General features: G+C 39.4%; 1 protein-coding gene across 1 annotated transcript in view; it reads left to right on the top strand.

The window, feature by feature from the left end:
• The first annotated feature begins 1673 nt into the window (after positions 1-1673).
• NEDD4 (neural precursor cell expressed, developmentally down-regulated 4, E3 ubiquitin protein ligase) overlaps positions 1674-7865 on the top strand; it is a 58652-nt gene continuing 52460 nt past the window's right edge. The window contains exon 1 of the mRNA XM_026060877.1: positions 1674-1689. The gene's annotated coding sequence lies outside the window, so the exon portion shown is untranslated. The remainder of the gene's footprint in view (positions 1690-7865) is intronic.

Below are 7865 nucleotides of genomic sequence, written 5' to 3'. Positions count from 1 at the left end.
TCCTTTTTTCTCACCCTTCTTTTCTATATTTGCCTTTCACAGTCTTTACTGTGTCCTGGACTTCCACCACTAAAATAAGTGCTGACTCTGTCAGTCACTCTCCCAACTGTCTTTAGCATTAATTCCTGGCCATATGAATTATGGAAGAGGGAAGGATGGGGTGGGGAAGAAGGACGGTGTTAATACCTGTCCTTTATAGTCATTGACTACAAACAGCAGTAACATAGTGAAGACCATTCTATTTGATAAACTTGTAGGAAAGTTTTAAACTTTCTAAAAGCTTGAAGTTTCTCTACAAACATGCCAAAAGTGAACATGTCCAAGAACTTTTTACTTTAATGTATAGTCACTGAATCTGTGTAGATTCATAGTGTCTTCTGTGAAAATAAAACATTACCCACTCTTGGAAATACCACTTTTTTTCTTCATTAGTTTGAATCTTGCTTTGCTATATAGGTAACAAACTTTAAATTTTTGATGTTTGACATCTGTTTTCATAGTCATATCTGAAAACTGTTTCTGCCTAGCTACCATTTCAAAGTATCAAAGGCTACCACACGCTGATTTGTAACTTTAAGTTTTCTGATTGTCTGCGTATGTCAGCTAAGAAACCTTCTTTTTTAGCTCCTTTTTGATGCATGCTATCTGTTAGTAATCAGATTCTTTGTTAGAAATTGTGAAGATAACTCTTTTGATGAGTTAGTCTTAAATGTACTTAATATACTAATAAGCTTAACAGTAGAATAATGATAAAACCTGGAAGTTCATAATAAGGCAACTAACCTGCTGGTTCACCTCTGTACAGGAAGTCTTATCTGATTTAATCAGGCCAAGGATTTTTTTGAAGAGCTCAGTTTCAATATGTGGCAGTCTTATTCCTTTCCTCCCCTGCCCTGGCCCCATCTTCAAATATATTGTATAACCCCTAAAAATAATTTACCCTTGACTTTATTAGGAGCAGACTAACTGATATAAACCCTCAGTATTGTTTGGCTTTCATTAGTATGCAGCTATTCCCTGATAAAATCAAAGTTTCACAAGTATTTTTTCTTTCCCACACAACTATAACTTGGTTCATATTGGGATATTACATCCTTAGAGCAGCTTAATAGTTCTCCACTACAGAAAGTGCGAACTTGCCTCCCGCTGCTTGATGCGCGCGCTCTCAGCTTATCGAACGTGAGAGCATTGGAGGACCTTTTTTTTTTTTTTTTTTTTTTTTTTAATAAACGTAGCCCTCCTGTGGGCAGGAGGAATGACGGAATGACTAGATCCATGCTTTGTAGTGTTGCTGCATTGTCTAAAGTGCCTGGTCCTGCATTGGCTGGACTGAATCTTTTGGGTGATATCAGAGAAGTGCTACATTGAGGATTACCTATATGATCAGTAAGACTTCTGGTAGCAGTGCTGAAGACTCCACTAATGACTGTTTCCCGTGAGCTCAGATTGCTTTATCAGCTTACAGGTTAGGAATTGCCAGTCTACTGCTTTTGACTTTGGCTGTGATAGCAAAGTTGCAGAGGGTGATGGTAAATGTGCGTTCATTTATGTTATATTTTTTTAATAGTGAAATGACCAGCTTGTATTTTTAAATATGCTGCTGTGTTATGGGCCACTACCATGTTCTCTTCTTTTTTCTTTCAGCCTCCAAAGTGGCTGGCAGTCAAATACTGACAAAAGAAGATAAAGGTCCTTGCTCCATTTACATGAACATCCTCCCTCCGCCTCATACAACTTTGTTTCCAGAATTGTTGCCTTTGATTATACTGTGTGTCTGTCCTACTCTCTTTCAGAAGTGCCAGTCTCTGTGTTACAGAACCACTTTACTAGGGCATTAAACCTGTAAGGTTCCAGTGTGGTCAAAAACAGCAGTAAATAGTCTCTCTTTAGCTGTAGTGATGTAAATACAGACTGATCCCTTCAAGTTAACTTCAGGAGTGCAAAAGCATAGGTAGGCATTTGCAGTTAGGGGGAGCCTTTTGGGGAGATAAATTGGACTTTGAGAGCGGTTTCGTGGACACACTGCAATGCTGCCAGGTGTAGCTGACGTGTTCCTGTTTGGTGACTAGGAGCCTATCCTCTTTTATGCTGGCAGAACCACTGGAAGCATCACAGTGTTATAGAGGAAGGCAAAAGGCAAATTTAAGAAGAGTGTCTACAGTCATTATAAAAATGGTACTGCTGCAGCGTGTTTGACACAGACCAAGAAAATGCTCTCAGGCTGCAGCTTCCTGCGTGTCTGCAGACACACTTACTCATCCACCATTTTTTGCATGTGTGGCTATGCACCTTTCATTCAGCAGGGTGAATGAAAAGGCAAGGTTCAAAATTACCTTCGAAACTGTGAAATGTTGGCTTCAAAACATTTCCCTGTAAATGCTGTAAAGTAGTTCTATCTGTCAGTGGAGCAGACGGCTGCCTAGTCAGGGTGTCAGAAGAAAGGTTGGGGGAGAATCTGATATGATCTTATCACCTTAAGGCTGTAAGGAGATGCTGAAAGAAATGGAAAGAAACTAGAAAGTACTCCCCCCACCCCCTTGATGAGCAGTTGCCCTTAATGGACTGTTAACTAAGGGTTACTGCCCCAGGTCTTGCCTTTCAGAGGCAACACCTGCAGTTCCCAGGTCATCAAGGATGTAGATGGTTACAGCCTTCTAACTTGAAGGCTTGAAACAGAGCAAGAAAATAATGTGCAGAGCTAACACTGGGTATGGATGCTGGGATGAAATAAGCATGTAGTACCACATGCAGGTAGTCGAACGATGAGTTGAACATTTACTCAGTAAAGGAAACTAGCTTGGGAGAGAAGAGCTGTACCAGGGAGATCCTAGCGATGCACAGGGCACAGCTGTCTCAAACCATGGTAATTACAAGTGTGGCATACTGTACAGAATGTTAACATGACGTAACACAACTGAAATCAGCAAAGGTGGTCCAGTGCTTTTTCTTCTGCACAGTTTACACTCCTCAGCTGAATCTGCTCGATCATGGCTGAAGTTTGCTTGCTGGTTGTACTACAGCTGTGTGAGAGAACCTTGTTCTGGGAGTGACTATATTTGAGTGGTTAGCTTCTGAGAGCAAAGCTGTTTTGGCACTTCAGTCCTTAGCTGGCTTTGCACACTGTTGCTCCAGGTTGTAGGGATTCTAGACTTACTGTAGGCGAAGAGCCTTCTCCTTTTTCTGTAATCCTGTGAGCAAAAGACTGAAGAGTTCCTTGGTCCCTGTAGTTTCTACTCTACTGTGTTGTCTGGCGAAGGTAGAAGAGAATGGACCCTTTGTGTTAGGTCTTCTATTCTTCACTCTTTGTAGTCTGTACAATCAAAACATTTAAATACACAACTGTTGACCTCATTGAAATCATCTGATTCTTTTCTTTTTTTTAATAAAACCTGTACAGCCATTATCCATAGAAGGAAGCAGAAGATTGCGGATAGGTCTGGAGAGTCCAAAGGGTCTTCCTACATTTCCCTCACAAACACTCTGCATCTGATGCAGACATAACCTGAGTCAAATCTCTAATGCTTTGTATCTAGGCTGATACTGAGCTTGTATTGCATAATCTTCAGCTGCATAAAATTAGATTCAAGCCCTCCTGGAACTCTTCCACTGATAATTGCTTACTGAGATCAGTGTATTTGGGCCAGATTTTGTGAGCCATAGCAGCAGTTACTTAGCAATTTTGCTGGTTATCAGTGAACGGGGAGAAAAGGCCATAGGGTCACACCACAGACCTGTATGCTGTCAGCAAGCCTCTGTGTCCTCTTCAGGATGTTCAGGGTAGTAGACTAATGGGTCATTCCAGTGTAATGCATTTCTTCTGACTGCATTTGTATTAAATTGTATGAATTTCTCATGACCTGCCTTGCTCAGCAAAGTGACTAGAGAATGGGTAACCTTAAGAGATGGAAGCGTCAGAGAGTGAAAGTATATATTCTGCTGAGCGATGTACAATCTCTTGTGATTAAGTATTACCCTTGCATGTTAGATTGGGGTTTTCCTCAAGATTCCAGTGTTTATAACTTGGAAAAGGAAAGGGACAGTTCAATACTACCTACCAGTTTAAAAAACATACAAACAGAAAAAGATGGGGGTGGTGGGATTTTTTTGAGGGGAGGATTGGTAAACTGAAAAAGGATGTAGAATAAAAAAGTATTCAAATATATTGATGGTAAGCCCTCGGTTCTGGTGTTGCTCTATTTCAAGGAGATCTGTAGGGAAAAATTATTGTGAACAGTTTAGAGGTTTTTAGACTGTTAACCTAGAAGGATATTTCTACATGGCTGTTCATAAGCAGATGTCAGCTTGCTTCGTTGTTCTGCTGGGTTAACTAAAATCATATAGCGGCATTAGCTTGGCACTGACTCCAAACAAATATATTCTCTGTTTCAGCAATGCCTTGCAGCATGCCAACCGCAGGTTTGTGGCTGGTAGTTTTCTGAGACCATATACAAAGAAACTCTGTCTTTTTATAAAATACCATTTAGATATATTCAAAGATGTATTGTGATTCAAGAAAACAAACGGAATGGTTAAATAGGGATTGCCCAGCACCAACACTTGGTGGGGTATGGATCCTATTTCTGGGATTCCTCCCCCACCCCCTGTGTGGACTGTGTTGATGCTCTGGCAAGTCTGATTCTGAGTGATTTGTGTGTCCAGAAGTGGCTCTCTAACTCTCTTTACTCATGCTTGAGTGATGATGATAAAAGCTTGTGGTCTAAGCAACCAGATGCAGTTGCAAGAAGAGATATTTGTCTTTTGGGGCAGTATATCATACCTGAATATCTCTTCTTGGTTTCTTTTTGAGAAGAGGACAGTGGGATTTTCATGGGTTGGATTCTGTCAGCTGAATCACAGTGGCTGTGATTGGGGACTTTCTTCTTATTGTAAAAGGATGACTGTGTACTGAGTGAAATATGGAAATACTCAGAACAGAAGTACACAAGTGATAACTTTTAGCTTAGTCTCTGAAATTCATTGATGTTGGACGTTGCTGAAGCCATGAAACTGACAGAAAAGAAATTTGAAACTATTTTGGAATGTGACGGAAGGGTGGATTTTAAGATATTTGCAGTTTTTATATAAATGTTAACAAATGGAGTTTCTTGGTTTGATGCCAACATAGTTTTATACTTATTTTCCTTAAACCTGATCAGTTCTGTTGCTGTCATAAAGCATATTGCTAATGCTCTGTGCCTGAAATCCTGAGCATGACAAGGAATTTAGAAGGATTAGGACACCTACTAGTGGTCAGTGCTGGTGCAGATTTGTAGATAAATCTGTATTTTCCAAACTATTAGATTTCCTTATAGGAGACAGTTTTCTGTGAGGTAACAGTAGAAGATAGACTTGAGATGTGGCTGGAATTATCTAGGCCAACTGACTGTTTTGTTATGTAAGTGAACATTGTAGATGTTCATCTTAATGCACTGGCAATCTCCTCTAATTATATAGAGTACGTGAGAGAGCTTGTTTATTTTTTCTTAATTTAGTGGTTTGTTTTCACCTTTACCTTGTCATCCAACAGTCCCTGCCTCATGATCAGCACTCAGTAGTCTCTGTCAGCTTTAGGAACCCCTCCAATTGGTATTAGTCAGAAATGCAGCTCTGTGCTTATGGAGGAGATATAATATAAAGCAAACTTGCTCAGAGTGCTTCCTACATGTCTGCTTTTGAAGGCACTTTCAATCATATGTGGAATTCAGGGAGGCCCCAGGGACATCTGCTGCTTCACCACTTGCTCTTGGTTTCTGTTTAACTCTTAAGCACCTAGATCAGATCAGCTTTCCTCACAAGTGTCTGCACTTGTGAGGGGAGCCTCCACTTGCTGCAAACAGTCCTTCATCTGCAAAGCTTTCTGCTTTCCAAAGAAATGGTGGTTTTTGTCCTCCTCCTCCTGACATAGACGCGGCTGTTGGGCTTTATTTCCTTTTGAATTTGGTACCTGATCAGATGAACCACGTAACACTAATGGATCTACTCAGTTCTTCCTGGCTCTTGGATGAACTCTGCTAAAGTCACTAATACAGAATTCTTTGTGTAATCCAGAAGAGATGGCTTTTACAGTATATCTTAATATGCTTGTTAGATCAAGAGTTGCAAATCTTGTCATTTCCTCATGTAGTGTTTAATTTGAGAACGTGCAAATGTCACTTCACGGTTTATGTATTTTAACTTCAGGCTAGCCATTCAAAACAAGAAAAGTTAAAAGAATAGGTCTTTATTTTTGAGAACACTCTGAAGATTGTACCCTTTTAAGAGTTTTTTCTTCTTCATTGAATAGTATAGAATGCTGGTCTGGTGAAGTGTTCAGGAAAATTGAAAGCACTTGTGCTCCCTAAAGCAACTTGGAAAATCTTCTTTACTTTTCTAAGATGCTCTGAATTCTGAATCATCTTTGGAATGTGGCTTTTCTCCGTAAATCTTAACATACTGACTTTAAACTTACTGAATTCTGCATAAGAACAAACTTGTTTTAGGTAACAATTTCTAGGACTTGGATTACTTTAACTTACTTTTTAAGCTGTGGAATGATTTTTTTTTTTTTACTTTAACATTTGCTTTAAACTGTTCTATAGGTAGTTTGTATAAAGAATGCAGACATCGGTTATTAGACTTCTGGTTTTTGTTTCTTAAATTTCTTGATCTGTTGACCAAATAGCATGGGCAATGCTTATGAACTGTTAAATGAAATAACCACAATATCTTGTTTAGTTTTACTTTTTATAGTGGTAGAACTAACTGGTGAACCAAAATCTATTGTAGTTAGGAAGCACTTACTGAATTCTTGCTTCTATAATTTTTTTTTTTTGAGTCAACTCAGCTAAATTTAATGTAGTATGTTTCTTAGTGATCTAAGACATGGGGTATCAAAATATACCAACTTCATTTTGAATGTGCTCTTTTCATCTTTTGAATAACAATCTATACTTACTTCTCAGGTGTAAAACAACTAGAATTTAATGAAACTGAAATCCAGTATACCAAAAAAAAATTTGCTATAAATCTATACCAGCAATTTTTTTAGGGCATGCGTGTTAAATAGGAGGATTGTGATCACTAGTGTAACTTATCACTCCTATGAATCCCTAATTTGAATGATGTGTAATTGAAAGATTGTTTAAATTAAAAAAAAAAAATAGTCACATACCTTGCTGACACTTCACTTCTAAAGCACAGATTTCTTATGGGAGCCTGGCCTCTCAGCACCGTAAAATAAAAATAGATATAATAAAAATAAAAAAGCTCCTTGTTCTTATTTCCTTTGAGAATTCTCTACCGCTTTATTAATCTGTTCTGGCAAATTTGATACCCTTTTCATGTAGTCATAGGATATTTCCCACCCTCTTAAGAGTGCTGAGATACTGTTAGACCTAAACTTACGCTGCCCAGACACTTTTGCCTGTGTGTAAAATGCAACTTACTCGAATGGCTAATGAGATGTATGTGGCAACCCACCCCTTGTTTTGTAACAGCAGATCGTGGCCATGTGCACTAGAAGTTGTTGTACTGTACAGGACATGTTCCTGCAAAGGAACTTGCCTACTCTGTAGGAAAGACAGCTCAGAACTGCTTGCTGAGAAACGTAAGAACTGCTCATGGAAACTGCTCCCGGATGCTCTCCCCCAGGAGCAGCTGGGAGCTAGTGGAAGTACCTATGCCACATGAATTGTTCTGGCAGTGGCAGTAGCAGCTTGCTTTGCTTACCATTGTCCCCAGGAGATCTTTATGCATGGGCTACATAGCATGTGCATATCCAACGTGATAGGAATGTATTGCAGGCGGCTCAGGGAAAATGGTGACTGCCACAACCAGCACAATTCATCCAATTTTCATCTTGCTTATGAGGGGCTTTTGGGAAAGAA

The sequence above is a fragment of the Apteryx rowi genome, unplaced genomic scaffold (genome assembly GCF_003343035.1).
Source record: "Apteryx rowi isolate R43461 unplaced genomic scaffold, aptRow1 scaffold_172, whole genome shotgun sequence".
Classification (NCBI taxonomy): domain Eukaryota; kingdom Metazoa; phylum Chordata; class Aves; order Apterygiformes; family Apterygidae; genus Apteryx; species Apteryx rowi.
The sequence above is the reverse complement of the archived record's forward strand: the minus strand, read 5'-3'. Positions and strand labels throughout refer to the sequence as shown.